Source organism: Dermacentor silvarum, chromosome 7, assembly GCF_013339745.2.
Source record: "Dermacentor silvarum isolate Dsil-2018 chromosome 7, BIME_Dsil_1.4, whole genome shotgun sequence".
NCBI lineage: Eukaryota > Metazoa > Arthropoda > Arachnida > Ixodida > Ixodidae > Dermacentor > Dermacentor silvarum.
In genome coordinates, this window is record NC_051160.1 from 74075400 (window position 1) to 74096457 (window position 21058).

The 21058-nt window shown below is 46.8% G+C and overlaps 2 protein-coding genes across 3 annotated transcripts in view; both read right to left on the reverse strand.

The window, feature by feature from the left end:
• The window catches only part of LOC125946805 (phospholipase A1-like), a 286234-nt gene extending 279951 nt beyond the window's left edge, over positions 1-6283 (reverse strand). The window contains exons 1-2 of the mRNA XM_049670872.1: positions 6161-6283; positions 2317-2401 (exon numbers count right to left, since the gene is read on the reverse strand). The gene's annotated coding sequence lies outside the window, so the exon portion shown is untranslated. The remainder of the gene's footprint in view (positions 1-2316; positions 2402-6160) is intronic.
• The window catches only part of LOC125946804 (phospholipase A1-like), a 380678-nt gene that overhangs the window by 186731 nt on the left and 172889 nt on the right, over positions 1-21058 (reverse strand). The window lies entirely within an intron of this gene.

Sequence of the window (21058 nt, forward strand, 5' to 3'; positions counted from 1 at the left end):
GATATTCTCATGGCTTATCAATCAAAATTTCAATCAAAATTTGTTCCAACATACAAGCAATGTTGAGGACCGTGGACAAAAAGCCAGCAAGGCTTTACGTGGTCCATGGCCCCGTTTGCAGAAGTGTGTGAACAAATATATTTTGGGTGGTAAGCCGCCCCTGCTTTTATATCTTCATAATATCACTCATATTCCAATCAAAACATCACTGGTGTATTTTCTGCAAGTGTTGTTTTAGTTCACTGTAGCCTTTAGACTCCGTAACAGCTCGCTAAATAACAGTGTTGTTGGCAGAGAGACCTATGTTTGAATTTATACCAATCTGAATATCATTTATGCAGATTAGAAATCGCATTGGCCCAAATACTGAGCTAGGGAGCACGCCAAGCTTCACGCGTTCGAACTTAGATACAATCTCACAGCAAATCGTTACCAAGAAAAAGCGTTAGACATGTTTTGCAGTGAACCAATACTACGAAGGTTGCATTATTAACACTTGATGTGCAGTTTCTGTGTTTATTTATCTGTTGCACTTCTTGTCGTACTACACAGGCATCGCGCATGCAGGAAAATAGCTTCCTGCATTTGTTACGGTTTTATTTACCATTGTTTTATTAAAGATGATAGTCTTTCTTGGGCTACCTAAACGCGAAAAAGTTTGTCCGTCTCTCGATTCAACCGCCCGGCCAAAACCAACCAAGTTACTAGCACTGGTGGCAAGGGGTCATTCACGTCTGCATTATACAGCGCAAAGAAAACCTCAGACCTATTTGAGGCAAAATATATGTACGTAACCGCGCTCCACAGCGTTCACTTATTTGAGAATACGCATTGGACTGGTTTTTACGTTAGTAAAGGAAAAATCAACGCGTTCGAAATGGTGTCGAAGAGACGCTACGTGTTAAAAACAAGCCGACTGAAGCCACGTTTCTGTAGCCGGCTTTAAGCCAACAGTTATAAAAGGTCCGCACTGATCGCGCAAGAGCACCGCAAACACGGGAAATTTTAACTGAATTCAGCAAAACCGCCATTGCATCAATCATGGGAGGAGTGAGAGGGGAGAGGAAGGCCGTGAGTGGTGCTAGGGGGGAGAAGAGAGGTGTTACGTATAAGGGGCGGCAGAAGACTATCGTCTTCCGACGTCATTTGCAGCGAAGCAAGCAGATATGCGGGAAATTTTTTTCTTTAAATGCCTTTCTCACTTTCCCCGCTTTTATATTGCCTAAAATTGTGAAATAAATGCGCATATTAGAAAGTGTATTTAAACGGGCCGACGTAGACATAGCTGGATCTTTCAAAAGCGTTATGAAACAGTGAGTCACAGATGATGCTGAAGATAGGGTGGTGGGAAGGAAAAACTGTTTCACATACCACACGTATAATTCAGCGGCGATCGAAGCGGCATTGTAGAATTTTCTGTCAGAAATTTCTGAAAAAAAAACCAAGGTAATATTACGGTAAATATTACCGTGTATCAGAGTTTAGTGGCATTTATTCATTCAGCTTATGTGAGAGACACTCTCTTCAGATTGGTTCTACGACTGTATGCTGTGATAGCTGCCGTAGTGGAGGGTTTCTGAACTAGGGAAGAGCGCTAGAGACGAGTACGCATAAGAGGCACACAACAACTAAACGTGCCTCTTCTGCGTCCTCGTCTTCCCCGCAGTTACCTAGGTCAAGATGGTCAAACAACTAACCGACACGTTCACTTTGTTAGAGGGTTTCTGAGTAAGTTTCACCACGCCCTTTCCTTTACGTGTGCCTAAATCTAAGGACGTGTGCGTTTCTACATTTCCCTCTTCTCAGTATGTGGCCGCCGAGGCCGACAGTTGAACCCGCCGCCCAAAGAGCAGCAGCAGAAAGCCATAGCTAATGAGCTACTGCGGTGGATGCCTCGAGATCACACATGCGAAAGAGAAAGTACAGGGCGCAGCCTTCTGGAATGACAGTAGAGTGTTGTAGCAAATTAATCAGCATGCTTCCAGAAGACATACGCTGGGATGTTATAAATCTTATTCTTAAATTATTCCTGACAATATAACGCACATGTGTTAGCGGCAATTGCACGTCTCATTACATTGAGGCGGTATGCTCGAGCCCGAGAACGTATGGAAGGGAATAGCGAACATTTTTAGCGAAGGGAACATTGCACTTAGTTAACAGTAGTGGCGGAATCACATAATAGATAGAACACCTGAGGCTGCATATCCGCAGAACATTACGCTCGAAAATTTCCTCGGGAGTGCCATTTTTTAAAGAAACAATAAATCTCAAACTGCAATTTAGAGGTGTCTAGCCTTGATTTGTGTTCTGTACACTTTAGTTAAAAGAGCCTCCTCTTGATATCTTTAGAAGACATACTAAGGCCTTCAAAGGTACAACTCAATTGCCATCAGGGAATCTGTAAAACATGGGAAATATATTCATAGTGCAGTGACATAAGGTAGAATTGAATTTAAAAGCAAAATGCTTTATTAAAGTCTTAATCCTCACTATAAAGATGGGAGGACACAGTACAGCAAATTGTAATTTAGTATATTTGAACTAAATAAACACAAATACACCCTAAATAACACATGAAATTGCAACAGTACCTATTCATGCGTAACGTGTAGAACATTTGTACAGGAAAGAGCAATGTAAAAATGAAACATATTATATAAAAATGCACTAAACAGCAGAGTTTACTCCAATAAGTACATAATTCTCCTGGTGATAAATTTGGGGAGAAGCGGTCTTCTTATTTCTCACTTTATTTTTCGTCCGATGTATTGTTTATGTGATCTGTTTCTATATTTTATTTGCTGTTAGGACAACCTGAAAGTTGAGGATATAGGGTTTGTGAGCCATAGCGTGTCCAGTCTATGTTTCCCCTGTAAGTAAAATGTCGTAGATGTGTACGGTCTGCGCTGAATGTTCTCAGATGCTAGAAGAAAGGCAGGATCATTATCATTAAACCTTGTGTGTGACCAGCTGACCTGATGATTTTAGCCTATGTAAGTATATTATGCTCAGTTTTTGCTGGTATTCTTGTGCTGGTCTGATTCGTAGTATTACTTACGCCTATAGAGTTGGTCATAAGCAAGAAACACGAATTTTCTGATGCGTAAGAAATTCGAGATTTTTTTTGTAGAAGAACACTAAATAATCTAAAGCACGCGAAGCGGTCCATGACAAGGAAATGCGAACGTCCCATTCACTATTGTCAATCTTGATCAATATCTTTCAGCCACGACCTTACTGTGAGTAAGAAGGAGAAACTTTAACTCCGACACCTAGAGATGAAAATCCTATTTTGCAGTTCTAATATAACCTACGAGAGACATGCAAACGTACAATATTCGACGCTTCCTCACTAAGTGGAACATCCCTTGTCTTCAATGAATTAGGCACAAATATACATTCTCTTGTTAATCGCGCAACATCTTTTCCGGCGCATCTTGCATTTCTCTTGCTTGGGTCAGTTGATGCAGAAGTGTAAGCTGGAAAATCTGGCTTTTTATGAAAAATGCATGCGCATGATCTAAAAGCAACTATGTAAAGCGAGTTGCTGCCATTTTAAAGTAAATCGTCGATCAATTAGTACATGCGACGGAAAAGCCGCTGGCAATACACGTTGACAAGTATTTTCAATGAATCTAAGTTTAAAGGAATTCGTTGCTCCAATGAGCAAAAGACGCTAGCGTTCCGCCTCTGCGGCCTTTTAGGCTCCACGTTTAGCCACATCTTGTTGCCGTTTGCGCCGCTTTACCTCAGCTTCTGCTCGTTGTTATTCAGCATCTGCATGATACTTAGGCTGTTTCACCTCGGCCTGAGCCTGTCGCGTAGCAGGGTCCACCTGAAGCTTTGCCGCATCGCCTTAGCCTCCCAGGTTAACGTCCGTTGGCGTTCCTCCTCTGACTCTGCAGCACGCTTTCGGTGTTATTCTTAAGCTGCCGCAGCCAACCGGCCCGTCGTCGCCATCACATAACCTAGGAATTGTGTGAGGGACGTTCATTTGCACGACTTTCGGTACCGGTCGTTGATGGCACTACATCGAGTGCAGGGGTGAAAGGGCCAGTTCATTTTAAGGCGAAATCCTTAGATGGCTCAGGGGTAGAAAATTTGACCGTCCTGAAAGTTCAATGGCACCGGAATTCATAGCACCAAAATGCATGGTGCCCCCAGCCACATCGTGCTACAATGATGCCATCAAAAAAAAGGTTGTTGGTTCGAGTGCCTTAATCAACTCTACCTTATTTACGATAGACAAATTAAGGCACTCAAACCCACGAATATTGGCGGGAGTCGAACCCGTGACCATTGGTGTTACTTAGGACGAAGATAATTACCTGCCACCATGTGTTGCTGCATTAACTCTACCTTAATTACAATAGAGATAATTATGACGCTCAAACCTACGAACATTGGCGGGAGTCGAAGCCATGACCTTTGGTTTTACTTAAAGCGAAGGTAATTAAACTCCCACCATGTGTTAGTGCCACCATGGTGTCACCAACAATGATCGTGGGTTGAAGTGCCTTAATGAACTCTACCCTAATTAAGAGTGAATAGGGCACTCGGAACCGCGACCTTTGGTGGGAGTGGGGCCCCGATATTGGGTGTTCCTGAAGGCGAAGTTAATGAGGCAAAGTTAAATAAGATATCTTTAGTTAAGGCAGTGGAACCAATAATCTTTGGTGCGAGAAAACAATAGGAAGTAACAACGCATTTAAATGAGAATGTCAATTACTTTAAATAATGCCTCACGAGCACGTAGGCGCTTTCATCCTCCTAGCGTACGCTAAATTGACTAAACTTTTTGTGTTAGATCATGCCAAGAAAGATAGTTTTTAATTGTATTCATATTCCTTTTAAGTTAATGACTTGTTTTTTTTTATTTCCTAAACTTCAGTGGTTGTCACGGAATTTTCGTTGATATAGACACTAACCGTAAGGAGAACAAAAAAAAGCTACAAAGCCTTGACCCTGAACTAATAATATTTCTTCTAAGTGTTTTCTATGTGTTTTCTAAGTGTTTCTAAGTGTTTCTAAGTGACCCGAACTACAGCATAATATTTCTTCAGCTTGATTACGCCAATAATACAAATCTGGCGGAGCTGCCAAGGTAGCATGCGCCCCTGTAATACTTCCTCTTATGCGGCCATCACAAACATGGCCACTATTCGGGCCCGCTTTGAGCGCTTTAATTTCTACATTCTGGCAAAAAATGTAACTGCTCCTGAAATACTTCTTTTTTTTGCGCTAGTATGTGTGGTGTATTAGATTACTCAGGCGTACTTGATTTCCTCTTGCTTCAGCTCCACATCGAGCTTTTAAACACCTGATTCAACTAGCTGCATAAAGCTGACAGTCGGACATAAACAGCTCTGTGTGAATGAGGGTCTTGGGCAACCCGGAAACAACGTTTATTGTATATATATCTAGGGCACTAGTACTCTGCAGGGATGCGGGTTCCAGCCAAACAGTTACAACTGCTCATTTGATATCATTACCCAAAGCAATATGATCTCCTGATTACAGACGCCATATCAATACAGCGCTGCGACAAGGTTTCTTTTTGCATTGGATAATACATTCACGTGGGTGTCCGTCGCGGCTGAGCGCCAGCTTTACGAAGAGGCAGGCGCTAAAGCTTGTGGAATAAATTCATCAGTTTCACTTGCTACATTTTTTCGCCTGCCAGCGTGCACATGACAAGCTTAAAGTAGCATTATCTGTGTGAACAGCAAGTGTAACGTACTCAATGGGTTGAATATGTCAGTATCCACTTGGACAATTTTTTATTCTGCCGAAACAGTGCGCCATTGGAAAGAAAACTCTGACGCTCATCGAATTTAAGCCGTAAAATGATTATAAAGAACTCGTCCGCATCAGCAGTATACCAACGCAGAACAAATCCCACTGCATTAGACGGGATTATGGAGAGCAGCATCTGGGGCAATCACTACTCAACCGAGGCGCGAATGACAGAAGCACGAAAACAAGCAACCCAGGAGCACAGCCGTACTCGTCGATAATGGCAGGCAGAAGCTTGTGCAGCCGCTCAAAAAGAAGCCGACGGGAAAAAGAAAACATGCGTGAGAAAACGCACTGCAACCACTGTTCGCACTAATTGGCATTGAGGGATTGAAAAATTATTGAATATGCTTGTACTTACTTTTTCTTCGTGCCTTTCAAGCGATATGTGCTTCTTTAACGCAATTATTCCCCCCTTGGGGTATTGAAACAGTCAGAATGGTCTCTAGTGTACTGACAGAAACAGTGCTCCCTAAGAAGTGCTCCCTACGAAGACTGAGTAACTGCACTGCAACCTACTCGGTGGCCACGACAGTTATTATATAGCAGGAACATCCAGACAGAGAGAGAGGGAGATAGAGAGCCAATAGAAATTCACTTTACACGCGCAGATACGAAACATTGAAAGCACATACGCATATCTTCTGCAGTTTTGCGTCAAATGTGACCGCTTGATTGGAAATTATATTTCATAGGAAATATTACATTTCGCCACGATAGCAAAGCACATAAAGCAAAACAATGTCATTGTTTTGAAGGTCTCAGTAAGGGACAGCACAACAAATATAAAAAAGCGTAAATTAGGTAGAAATGTGCATCACTACTGTCAATTTGGCAACCCCGATAATTCCCCATGTTTCTTGCTTTTTACGGCAGACAAAGAAAAGTCGTTGCCCTTTCGCCTTAAATGCGAAGCCATGAAGCGATATCGTGCGCATTCTCATTCGCAGTCCTTCTTTAAATGTTTTAAATCCTAGATGTTGAAGTAAGCACTATGAGATGCACACGAATAATCTATTCCTGAATAGACATTGTAATTAGGTGGCAACTCCAGTTGAAATTGTCCTTACTTGTAAATGTGCTGCTCTGCCATTGCAGGTGCCGCGGTCAGATGGCGTCCTTTCCAGGGGTGCGATCGGATATCTTTGTTCGAAAAGCATTCTGTTATGTTGCTGCAACGTTACAAAATTGCCGTATGCAAAATTGGTGATGGGAGGGAGAGAGCAGCCAATCGGCAAGCGGTGAACCATTCCGTAGCCGTAGCCACCATTTGGATCCAGTCCAATCCACCAGACATGCCATGCGAAGCCGGTCTCGTAGTGAGTGGTTGACCGTGCTCGAACTTCACATCTCTCGTCACGTTCTCGTCCTAGCAGACGATGTGCTCGTAATCAAAATTGTAAGGGGGTTTATTTACAAGCACGGCTACGTAACAACAGCATTCGCCCAGGAGCGTCGGTCGCTTTCTCGCGCTCTCCGGGCCAAAAACGACGAACCCCTCGGACGTTTGTCATCCGGGGAGTTCACTGCTTGCCGATTGGCTGTTCTCTGCCTCGCGTGGTCAGAAATTTTGCATACTGCCACTTCCTGGCGTTGCAGCAACTGAACATAACGCGAAACGAACAAAGATCTCCGAACAAAGAACAAAGAGTGGCGGTATCAAATACTATGCGTACGTTCGTCAAGCTCAATGTTGTAAGTTTTGTCAGTGACACCACGTTACGCACCATAAAATCATCGCAGTGGAGCCATATCTTTTCTGACACCGACACCTGGTTTTAGAAAACGAGAGCAGCAAGTGAAAGGCACAGATCCTCCTTTCGCAGGTAACATATTGAGATTTTTGAGAATCGTGGGACACTTAGTCCGTCGCAAGCAACAGTGCTGGATGTGCCGACTCTTTTTATGGCATCGCGAACGTACGTAGTACATGTGCTAGCGGCGGAAGAAAGGGCAGGGAGCCGCAAAGGTTCACAGCCATACAGAAGTCAAAATGGTGAATACTCTTTGTGGTCATGGCCTGCACGTTTTGTAATACGTAGCACCCAATAGGACTGTCGCCCTCACCCACGTGGAATTTCAGCCACGCTCACGATGAATAAATCAATACCTGTCAGAAGTGCCAGAATTCGCTGAACTTGGCAGGGCTCTTCTAAATGAACTGAAACACTCAGTTATACTATACATGTTTAGACCGCAACGGGTTAGAAAAACTCAGACGGGAGCCATGATGTAGCACCTATGCATTCCTACGTCTGCTTTCTTTTCCGTGTTCCTACGCTGGCTGGCCGCGTTCATTTAACTTCATCTTTTTCTATATTCTGCCCCCCCCCCCCCCCCCGCTTTCAAGATGCAGTGTGCATCTCCAGGCGATGCAGGACTTCAACGGGACTTTTATGTATTTTGCCGGCTTGCGCTTGGGGGAACAAACCCAGACCAATTCGTCATGGCCGCGATATACTTGAAGTACTCAAACCAGTGACCAAAAACGTTGGTTCTTTCTGTCGTCTTCCATAAAACGACGTCTTCCACTTTCACACTTTCGATAGAGCTTTGCGGTTACTGATGCAGAGATGGTAATTCCAGGAGGTACTCTTTTTCCATCTTTCCCACGGATGATTAAGGTGCCTCTGACGGTGCTCAAAGTTCCAGATAACATGTCTTCGAATAGCCTGTGGCCAGAACAAGGTGTAGCAGAAGCTAGGGTCTGAATTAGCGAGGATTGAATAGTCAACCAGAAAGTGAGCTGGGCATACTGGCGACGGTTCTACTGCTTGCGAATACGTATCAGTCAAAGATCACGGCTTCCATTTCCAGGTGTAGAGTACTAAATTTCTTGCTTTCCAGACTTCTGTTCCCGAGAACTTTGCGCAGCGCTGACTTGATCGACCGAATTAGTCTTTCCCACCTGCCACCCCACCATGGCGCGTTGGGCACCAGGACCTTCCACGATATTCGATGGTTGGCGAGAAATGAAGCAAATCGAGATCCATTCATAATCGCACCCGCGTCACGCTAGTTTCTGCTTGCCCTCTTGTAGGACAGCGCATTTTCAGAATACACCGTGAGAGGCATTACCCTACGAGCAAGGAACCTTCTGAAGGCTAGAAGGAACGTGTCAGACAAGAGGCCTACTGTCATTTCTAGATGCAGCGCTTGAGTTATTGCCAAGGTAAAAAGCACAATGCAACCTCTGGTGCAATCAGTTTATGTTTTGCTGCACTTTGCATACAGGGTCACGAGCGAAGAGCAAGTAAAAGGGGGAATACCCAGCAGTATCGTGGCGTGACGAGTTATACCTGAACGTGACACAGGGTAGTGCAACATCCCCGTCCTTGTGGTCGAGTGAAACGTATTTCGATAGCATCTCAGTGATCGTCCGATTAAGTCGCTCAGTAAGGCCGTTGGTCTGGGGATGATAGGAGGTATATAGCCAGTTTGTGCTTGGTAGAACATGAGCGTAGGATATCAGCGAAGACTTGGGAGACGAAAGTATGGCCGTGGTCGGTAAGGAGCTGTCGCGGGGCACCATGGACTAAAGTGATATCCCGGAGTATGAAATCTGTGACGTCAGTCGCGCAGCTCGTGGGAATTGCCCGAGTGATGGCGTAGCGCGTCGTATAATCAGTAGCCACAGCGATCCACCTGTTGCCGGAGCTGGACTCGGGGAAAGGGCGAAGGAGATCCAAACCCACGCGGCAGAAGGGCTCAGTTGGAATGGCTATCGGCTGTAAGTGCCCGGCAGGAAGCATTCCTGGCTTTTTCAGATGTTTACAGGGCTTGCAAGCAGCGACGTATTGCTGTACGGAGCGTGCGAGGCCGGGCCAGTAGAAGCGGCGGCACACGCGGTGGTAAGTGCGAGCAACCCCAAGGTGTCCCCCAGTTTGGGTTTCATGAAGCTCCTGAAACACGGTTGAGCGTAGGTGCTGGGGAACAGCAAAAAGAGAAGGGCAGGACCGTCAGGGTGGAAATTGCGTCGGTACAATATCCCGTCGTTGAGAACAAACCACCGTAACGATGGATCAGTAGGAGCAGATTCTATGCGGTTAATGAGGGTCCTCAAGGTAGCTTCAGGGCGTTGCTCGTGGACCATGCCCAAAAGCTGCGAAATGGAAAGTACACTAGAGGAAGCGTCCGTGTCGGCATTGGTGGGCGTGTGAACAGGGTAATGGGACAAGCAGTCGGCGTCATTGTTTAGGCGACCATACCTACACACCACAGAATAAAAATACTCCTGTAGCCGCAAAGCCCATCGTCCAAGCCTCCCTGCGGGATCTTTTAAGGACGAAAGCCAACAGAGAGCGTGGTAGTCCATTACTAATAGAAAAGGGCCTGCCGTATAAATATTGGCGGAATTACGCTACTGCCCACAGGAGGGCCCAACATTCGCGCTCGGTAATAGAGTAATTCCGCTCCGCAGGCGACAAAAGATGGCTAGCGTACGCGATAACACGTTGATGGCCGTGCTGAACTTGTGCCAAGACGGCACCGATTCCGTGGCCACTGGCATCGGTGTGCACCTCTGTAGGGGCTGACGTATCGAAGTGTCCTAGAATCGACGGGGTGGTGAGTATGGTGGCAAGGCGAGAAAAGACGGCGGCCTAAGAGGCTCCCCATGAAAACGGCACACTTTACTTCAGGAGATCTGTTGGACGGCGTGCTACGCTGGCAAAACCTTGAACAAAGCGGCGGAAGTAAGAGCAAAGGCCCACGAAACTTCGGACATTCTTTGCGGACTGTGGAGCAGGAAACTCTTTCACGGCGCGAATTTTCTCCGGGTCCGGTCGGACGCCAGACGCATTGACGACATGTCCAAGGACAGTAATCTCACGGTATCTGAAGTGACATATCTTCGTGTTGAGCTGTAGACTGGCCTTGCGAAAAATAGCAAGTACATCCGAAAGGCGCTCAAGCGGTGTGCTGAATGTGGGCGAGAACAGAATTACATCATCTAGTAGAGACAAGTCGACCACTTCAATCCTTAAAGTAATGAGTCCATCACACGCTCAAAGGTAGCCGGAGCTTTGCATACCCCAAAACGCATAACTTTGAAGTGGTAAAGACCACCACGCATTATAAAGGCGGTCTTTCACGATCGAGATCATCCACAGCGATTTGCCAATATCCGAACCGTAGGTCGATGGACGAAAAATACTGTGCCCAGTATAGGCAATCAAGGGCGTCATCTATACGAGATAGTGGGTAGACGTCCTTCTTCGTGATGCGGTTGAGGTGCTGGTAGTTGACGCAGAATCTCCATGTGCCGTCCTTCTTTTCGACCAGCACGACAGGTGAAGCCCAGGTAATTGACGATGGCTCAATGATGTCTTTCGCGAGCATCTTTTCTACTTCCGTTTTGATGACTTGACGCTCCAATGTTGAAACCCTGATGGGTCGCCGATGAATGGGTAGATTATCGCCTAGTATGTATACGGTGCTTGACAAGAGACGTCTAGCCGAAGGGTCGGTTGTTCATGTCGAATATGTCCTTGTACGAAATCAATAAACTGCAGAGCTGTGCAGCCTGTAGCAGGTGAGAGATCTGGAGCGATGATTTGCCTAATGTCGTTGTCAGTACAATTGGCAGACCAGCCAGCCTCACAAGAAGCGTCGACGGCAAAAGTCACAACGCAGTGAACTTCTAAAGCAGTGATTGTCGCCAGGGTGATATCGTTAGGCAGATTTTGCTTTGTTAGCCAGAAATGCACCACAGGGAGATACGTGCGATTGTCTGTGACCGTGAGTATTGTATGCTGGACATAACGTTGTGGCTGAGAATGATGGCAGTTATAGGGAACAGGCGTAGAATGTTCCTACCGGGAACGGCCGTAGAGGGCGACATTTTGATGTATGTCAAGGCCTGCGATGGAACGTGAACAAAATCAGTCGGACTTAGGCGAATTTCGTGTGGTGTCGGAGGATCGTCCAGCAAAGGCAGGTCAAGACGCACAGTACTTGAAGAACAATCGATGAGCGCTGAATGGGCAGAGGAAGTCTAGGCCTAGTATGAGGTCATGGGGGCATTGGTCAAGCACAGTGAAAAGGACTACAGTATGGCGGCCGGAAATGCTCACACGTGCAGTACACAGTCCAACCACAGCCACCATGCTGCCGCCGGCAATTCGCACGACACGAGTGACGGCAGGCGTAAGTATTATGCTTAAATGGCGGCGAAGGCGGCTATTCAGAATCTATATGTACGCTCCGGTATCTATGAGTGCTGTGAGGGGTGTGCCATCAACTTGGACGTCAAGGAGGTTATGTCTCGTAAACAGCGTCATAGCAGGATTTTGCGGCGAATCCGACATTGAAGCACCACCTAGAGGTGCCTCATTGCCTATTTTCCGGCTAGGATGGTAGGTCGGCGAGGGCAAGCGGTGAAGCTGGGGCGGACGTGGCGGGCGACGTTGAGGCCAGGGCGATCGAGCAGAGCTGCGAGTAGAGGTAGTGGTATTGCAAGCGTCGTAGAAGCGACGGAGCGAAGAACTGCGGGGCGAACTTGAATTCCAGAAAGTTTTTTGAGGCAGGGAAAGCCAAAGGCTACGGCAGTGACGGGAAACGTGACCGATTCGGCCGCAGCAGAAACAGATCGGCCTGTCATCAGGTGTACGCCAGTCGGATGGATTCCAGGCACTGTAGGGATGACTGCGCGATTGGGCCGAGGCATAGGAGCAGGGATGGTGTCAGGACGACTCAAGGAGCAGGCGCAGGGTGAGTCCCATATTAACGATGTCCGGGCGAACCAAGAACTGGATCAGCTATATCGTCTAAGCCGTGTTGTTCCAAGACGCCTGTTGAGGCGAGGCAGAAAACGCTGCTTCAAGTTCACGGCGCACAATGCGGGTCACGTTTGCACTTGTGATGGCAAGCTAGCTTGCTTGGTTGGGATGGCAAAAAAGAGGTGGCTGCAGTATTTGGAAGCCGTGTTAGCTGATTGTATATGCAGCGGTTCTGGATTGGACCCCTGGACATTTACATGTACACCTTTTCAGCGATCGTCTCACAGACTCTGACTACTCTGACTGGTTTCGAAAGCTGTAAATGTAATGTCCAACCTAAAACTTGAATTCGTCCTGAAAGCCAGTTTTCTGTTTTGTGAGCAAATACGTGTGGCTATTTAGCTTACACATTTCAACTTCCCTTCTTTCTTGGCCGGTTTGTCATCAATCTTTCTAGCACCCAATCAGAGACGCTGCACTCATATATTTGTTTTATAATAATGTTTGTAGTATAAAACTGCTAAGAACAATGGGGTATGCAGCGCTCAGTCAAACCATGAGGAACAAGTTGAGGATGTATTTTCAACAGCGGCGCCAGTCGGCTTCTTGCGAGGCCGGCCGACATTGGGCAGTTTTCTTGTTTTGATAGCTACTTTGGGCGCAGTGTATTGATTTGACATGGCCAGGCTTCTACATTACGCAAGCTTCAGCCCTGGCGTCAAATTGTTCCTGACGACCACGGTTGTCAGAAACAATGCTCCGACATCGAAAAAGCTCCCACGAACTAACGCCGACAAACAAAGCCCTGACGTAAAAAAGCCGCCAGAGAGTTGTTCCTTGAGGTTGTGGCTTTAGAAAACACTATTTTCTGCTTCTACTTGCTATAGTGAGTGAATCTTAATGAAGCCATCGCTTTCCTGTGCAAGTAGTGGATTGTTAGCCTTGTTTTTGTAAATATTATTATGGCCTCTGATTGAGAACAAGCACTTTGAGTGCGTTGTCAAGCGCTCTCAAATGAATCAGGAAATAATACAACGTACGCGCTCTTTCCGTATGAGGCTTAAATGTTGAACACAACGTTACTTGCAGTCCATGTGTATGCATGTGGGCAGTTTATGATGATGCGGGCCTTTTAATATAACAAGCGGGTTTCCAGTGGTCGCAGATTAATGAGACAGTTAATATAAGCAGTTTCATATAAACGAGAAATACTTGATTGTGCTGCGTCATGGGCTAGTCACGGCTACATTATTTAGTTTTTATTTGGGCTTTCTTCCAGATATTTCTTTCATATTTTCCTTTGTACATTGACATTTTCACCTTGCTGTGAGTAATATCCTAATGCGAAATGTCAAAATTTGCGAAATGAAAACAATTTCAGCTTTCACTTGTCTGGAGTTTAGACTTACTGAAAAGTCAGTCACCTTTAACAGCTCACTTATGAATGTATAGTGGTTTATGGATACAGGCATGAATGAATTCTTTTCTGAGTACAAATACATGTGCGAAATAACTGAATCGTAGCTTCAATCGTAATGACCATTTAGGCAGCGTTACATTAGCCACCCGAAGGTGGCTATAGGCTATATGTTGGCGGGGCGTCATACTATGAAAGGACCCGGCGCCGCGAGTGCGAGTTCAGGGACCGAATAATTGCTAAGGCAATTAAAGGAACACTTATCGTGAGAGGCAAAAAAAACACGCAGAGCCTGTCGCTAACACTAGATGACTCACCTTTGGTGCTGTGGATGCGCTGAAAGGTCAAGTGGATGGCTGTGAATTAGGTAGAACAAACTGACGTCTGCTCTTTGGAATTCAGCTGCTCAGCATATTCTCTGCTGATTTCTGATCCTGCTCCATCATTCTAACTTCTGTTGAGCCGAAGTATACAGCATGGACTGTACATTCGCTGACCATTTTGTTTAATCAGGGTTAGTACTTTGCTTTAGCCATTTGACATACGCAACAACGGCCAACATAACCAGGAACATGTTGAAAATTGCTAAGATATGAGACCTACATAGGTCATGCAAAAATTTGAACAGTTTCGCTCGCAAGTGCCGAGTTTTGTGCTGCACTTAAACTCCTTGTATGGTGCACTAAGCATACGCGGATGCAACATGTTGGACGACGCCGCACGCAACATAACTACTGTCCAGCAGAAACAACTGTGACCTCACAGCTGTCATGCGTTTCCCAACACTGGCGTGCTTAGGAGTGCCACCAGTGGTGTTCCAGGCTTCACTTATCTACGATGCATGAGAGGGGAATGACACTGAAGCGTCGGCGTTAGTCAGTTCAGAGGGAAACTTCAGAATAGGTTATTGCACGCTTACTGTCTGTTACGTTTAGGTCTTTGCAATCACGCAACAGTTAATTGGGAATGCTATCGTGCTTACAGTACGCCTACACACAGCGGTCATGCCAGCAGCGCCATTCGGAACTCTCGCCTGAATCCACTTCCAAGCCGATTGTGCGGACCGCTGACGGTGCGTCCACTGTGTGTTGTGCTATTTGCAGGCAATCAACCTCCATGTCTCTGGAAACACTTCGGGCCATGACACTGCCACATTTGTTCGACGCTCACCGAATGCTTTTCTACAGGTCAGTTATTTTCAAATTCGCTATTACCGCAGCAATGATGCTTGCCTGCTGGCAATGCCGTGGCCACCCAATGCTTTCGAACGGTATTGCACTCTTTTTGTTTGTGTTTTGCTTTTGTTGCTTCCGAGCTCGCGATGTTGTGGAAAACCCGGGACCTATCACAAAGGCTCAAGACGAGAAGTTTGATGGTGTGGCCGAGGCTGTAAAGCGTCTTGAAGCCAGCAACGCAAGTCTTCTCGAATTAATAAAGAAAGTTTTAAGTATGGACGCCGCGCTCAAACCAGACCTTGAAAGCCTGACCAAACATGTTCAAGAACTTGAAATATAAATTTGAATCTACTTCATCGTCTGATGCGCCAGCACATTTCGAAAGTGCAATTTCTAGCATCGTTACCAAGATTGATAACATAGAAAACCGGTCGCGAAGATGAAATTTTTTGTTGTATGGTGTTACCGATGCTGACCAATCCGAAAGCTGGGAATGTTCAGAGCGACTTGCGCATGAATTCTTCCGTGATAAACTTGGTGGCACTGTAACTTCCGTTGCAGTGGCACACCCTGTGGGACGTTTTTTTTTTTTTCAACTGACAAAAATTACCCCATTAGAGCCAAATTCTTCAAACGATAAAGAAGTCGAATCTGCTGACGGATACCAATTTCAGCATCAGTGGTGACAATTCGCAAGCCGTTCGTGATAAACGCCGCCAGCTTTTTCAATTTTCTCGATGGATTAAAAAAAAAAGGAGGTCACGTGCGTCTCAAGTGGACAAACTGCATACCAATAATGATATGTATTTGTGGGATGTCGCGGGTAGCCGTGTTGTGCCAGCTCGCCATCCCACCACAGTTTGACCCCTGGCGACACTGAAGTCATCTTCTCCCGCTACTCTGTCATTTTCACCTAATGCGCATCCTAGTTCGAAGAGTAGTACACATTTCCTGTTCACAAACATTAGAAGTGTTCCTTTCAAATCTGTCGCCCTTTCTTCACATGTGGGGTCTACGTGCGTTTCACTTCTCGCGTTAACTGACTCTTGGCTCGATAATTCCATTTCGGATGATAGCATTCGTCTCAGTACATGTAAATTTCGCTTTTTTCGCTGCGACAAAAAGAAATGAAAAGGGGGTGGCTTCCTCATAGGCACAAAGAAACAAATATCTGCTGTTCCCCTCGCTGTGGCTACTTTCTTTTAGTATGGATACGGTGTAAGTTGGGAGTTACTGATGATATTATTGGCGCTTTCTACCGACCACCCGATATGTCTGAAAGATTTTCTTGTGAATTTCATGTAATACTATGTGACTTACATGTGATACTATTTTTCCTAGTGTTTGGTGACTTTAATTTTCCAAACATTCATTGGCTCACTCTTTGTGTTATTTCCAGTGATAGCGAAACCAACACGTTTCTTCATTCCTGCTTAGATTTTTCTCTTGCTCAACTTATTACTAGTGCAACGCGTCGCTCCACTGCCACGGCAAATATCCTTGATCTTGTCCTAAGTAATAACCCAGACATTTTAATGATATATTACATTTAAATTGTCTCTCCGATAACGACGTTGTTACCGGGTGCATCACTCATCCATTCAGTCAGAAGACAACTACCAGTAAGCTAATTCATTGCTACAACCTCGCTAATTATGGGATGATTACCTCCGAGCAACACGCCTTTTCTGAGAACTTCCTGGCCCATTATTCTTCTCGCCTAATTCAGCTAAACTGGCTGTCACTTGAAACCATATTGACTAACCTTATTGATAGGTATGTGCCAACCATCACTCTCGGATATCATAAAAATGCTACTTGGTACACTCATCGTCTTCGTCGTCTTAATAATAGAAAAAAAAAGACGGCGGCTAGTTTTGCATGGCATTGCTGTTGCAAGGCTAAAGGCACAGCGGAGCAGAATTTTCTCTCATTCCACCTGTATTCCCGCTGTCTTCTTTCGAGTTACTCGGGGTCATCCTCGGCTCGTCGACGTCGTTTTGCTTCCTCGTTAGCCCGGTATTCTGCATTCGCTCTCCGTCGGTGATTGTTTTCCGACATGCCTTGAAGAGGCCGTCTTTGCACAGCGTCTTCTGCAGGAGTGCGTACTTTCTTGGGTCTACCCATGGCGACACCAACCTCGAGTACGCGACAGGGTGGTCAGCCTTCATATACAGCTATTCGTATCGCTGCCTTTTTTTTTTTGGGGGGGGGGGGGGGGGGCGGCGACACGAGTAGCTGTTGGCGGAGTCGATCACGTGGTGCGCAATGACGTCCCGGCTTGGCGCGGCAGAGAACAGCTCGGTGCAGCTAGGTATAGCTATACACTCGTCGCTGGGCGGGTACGGGCACAAGTGTTGCGAAGCGACGTCATCGCTAGGCGCGGCTCGGCGGCGGTGATGATGACGTCACACTAGCTTTTCCCTACATACTGAGCTTGATGCGGTGACTGCCTGGTGTTCCTCGTGGCTAATGTCTAAATGCGTCTAAATCAAAGCTAATGTCGTTTATCAACAATTACACTCGTCTTACTACACCCTGCTTTCTCAAAGATGCTAACGTAGAACTTACATCAGCTTACAGGTACCTTGGCGTTCATCTTCAATCTGGCTTAACTTGGCCTCACCATATTAACATTTTCTTAGCATCACCTAACGTAGCCTTCCGTCTTTTTAAACGTTACCTCAAACACGCACCTTCACACTGAAATAAACTAGCTTATATCATGCGGATCCGGCCAAAAATTGAATATGCTTCCGCCATCATGGGATCCCGGTCAATCATACGTCAACAAAATTGAATCCCTGCAAAGCGGCGCTGTTTGCTTTATCTAATCAGATTATTGACGCTTCAGCAGGGCCACAGCGCTAAAACAACGTGCCGAGTTAGAACCACTATCACGTCGACGCCACTTCGCTCGCCTAACCTTATTTCATAAACGGTACCGCCATTCTGCGCTTCACAATGACTGCTTTTCACCAGTCCTTGCAATCTTCCCGCGCCGTGACAACGATAACATGCCACTCATCTCTTTACGCAGGAGAATTTATTCCTCGCACAATAATTTAACCGAATAAATTACCATCACGCACAGCTACTGAAGTTAACCTACAATCTTTCCAAATCTTTCCAAATTAACAAATCTTTCCAAGATTTGTTGAAAAAAAAACGGTTAGAGCTAGCCGATCATGCAGTTATTGCTCATTCATATTGACACAATGATGTGGGGCTCCCGCACCGCGGGATGGCGCGCGCAAAGGTCGGCGCCATGAAAGACGACGAAGCGCGTAGGCTGCACGCTCTTCTTCTGGTCCACCATTAAAGAGAAGCGTTTGTTTTTTCAAGTCTCCGTCTACGATCTACGTTACATTTTTCTGGTGGAGGTGCTGGGTACATGCTACCGCTTCCAGATCCAACCCCGTCTACGAGCCCAGTACGAAGTCCGGTCGAGCTGACTCCTGTTCACGTACGGACAAGCCGTCGATTTCAAGGACTACCACCTGAGTACGAGCCTCTGCCCAACAGAGTCAGAAGGATGAGTACATCAGTTCCATCTTCTTCCTCAACCGCACCGACCGCGGTCGTCCTTAACCAGCCGCTAATCCCCAAATCCTTCCATGGGGACACCTTCGAGGATGTTGAGGACTGGCTCGATCACTTCGAGCGTGTCGCAGAATTCAACGGCTGGACACCGGAGCGTAAGCTACGCAATGCCTACTTTGCCCTCGAGGACTATGCGCGGACATGGTTTGAGAACTGTGAGGTGGTCTTATCAACTTGGGACGAATTCCGACGGCAGCTAATCAGCACATATGCCAGCCCCGATCGCAAGGAGCGAGCTGAATCTGCAATTCAGGCGAGAGTACAGCGGCCGAACGAAAGCGTCGCAATGTTTGTGGAAGATATGTGCCGACTTTTCCGACGCGCGGATCCGTCCATGCCGGAAGAAAAGAAGCTAAGGCACTTGATGCGCGGTGTAAAGCAAGAGTTATTCGGGGGCCTAATACGCAATCCACCAAAGACCGTTGCAGAGTTTCTCGCGGAAGCCATATCAATGGAAAAGGCACTGCAGCAGCGAACAAGGCTGTACAACCGCGACGTGTCGACCCTATTGCGTGACCCTCTCGCTATACCGTTTGACAATACCGACGCCTTGCGGGAGCTCATTAGGCTTGTTGTTCGAGAAGAGCTCCAAAAGCTTCAGGTGGCTCCGGCATCGGTACCGCGACTCGCTCTGGCTGAGGTCGTTCGGGAGGAAATCAGGCAGGCAGTCCAAGTCCCCGAGCGAAGCGAGACACCACAGCCCGAGACACGGCAGCCACAGCCTCGCATGTCGTATGCGGAAGTTGCGCGAAGTTCGTTGTCCCCGACTTTTCACGGTATGAGCGACGTCCCGGACTTTCATGGTGTGCGCGTCGTGGAACAAGCAACTGGCGACTTCAGGCGTCGCCGCACGCCATTCATGGCTGAAGCACGACCACCCCGCAAGAGCGACGTATGGCGCACTGCAGACAGGAGGCCATTGTGTTTTCATTGCGGTGAAGCCGATCACCTCTACAGGGCATGTCCTTACCGCCGAGCTGGGCTCCGTGGATTTTCACTGAATGCACCGTGCCCGCGCAATGGAGAACGCCCCCTGGAGATTGAAGCCTACCTCGCGGACGCCAGGAGCTTGTTTGCCCCACGATTCCGTGACACACGGTCACCGTCACCCGCCCGACACAGGTCTTCCAGCCCCCTCTTCACGCCGAGTGCTACAAGGCGTCGCTCACCCAGACCTGCTTCCCGGGAAAACTGAGTCCAGCGACCTGCGGAGGTGAGGTCGCTGATGTTGCGAACGCTGAAGATCCTCCACTACGACGACCGCGATATGACGCAATTGAGACGCAGAGAAATCAGTGCAGTTCGGTGTCAGTATCTTGCGACGTACCAGTTACCATAGATGACCACGAAGTCACGGCGTTGATCGACACGGGTGCGGATACGTCTGTTATGAGCCAGAATCTCGCGCGTATACTGAACAAAGTTTCGACGCAATGGGCCGGAACTCAGATTCGTACTGCAGGAGGGCACCTCATAACTCCAATGGGCCGGTGCACGGCACGAGTCAAAATTCGCGGTTTCACGTACATCGGCGACTTCGTCATTCTTCCTGAATGTTCAAAGGACCTTATACTCGGCATGTATTTCCTTCAGGTGAATGGTGCCATCATCGACCTGCAAGAGTCTAGAGTCAGCTTTGCTACTACACAAGCCATAGCGAACAGTAATGACACCGACCGTGACATCGCGCTTCACGTTGCCGACGATCATGTCACGTTGCCACCCAAGAGCAGCGTGCTTACCCTTGTCCGATGCGACATGGAGGACGACGCCGAAGGAATTGCTGAGGCAAACATCCCCCTGCTTCTTGAGCGCCACATTTGCATAGCTAGATGTTGTGTGCATATCAACATACTGTGTAACAAGTGCCTGGTTGTTGTAAGAATTTCTGCACATACCCCCATTACATATCTATTTTAGGTAACTTTTTAAAATATTTTATGTTTATATTTCATGTTTTTGCTGTAAACACTTTAATATTAGTTGTATTTAGAGCACCAGTGCTGTATTTCTTATGCAAGAGTTTGGGTCTCCCGCAGGACCCTACGTAATACCCTCGCATGAGAACCCTTACGGGTATTGTAAATGAATAAATAAATAAACAAACCCTGGGCGCGCGACCAGTGCGCACCTCTTGTATAGTGACACAGTACGACTACGTCAACGGCGCGAAGGCGTCTGGAGCCTCTGGATAATTTTACTACGTTTGGTGGAGTTTGCTGGGATCCCTCAAGTCACCCTGGAGCTCCGCACTCGTACGTTACCCAGCACCTCCACCAGATGTATTGAGATTTATTTAAATATTTTTCAGTCCAGTCTAGCAGCAGCTAGCAGCAGAGGGAACA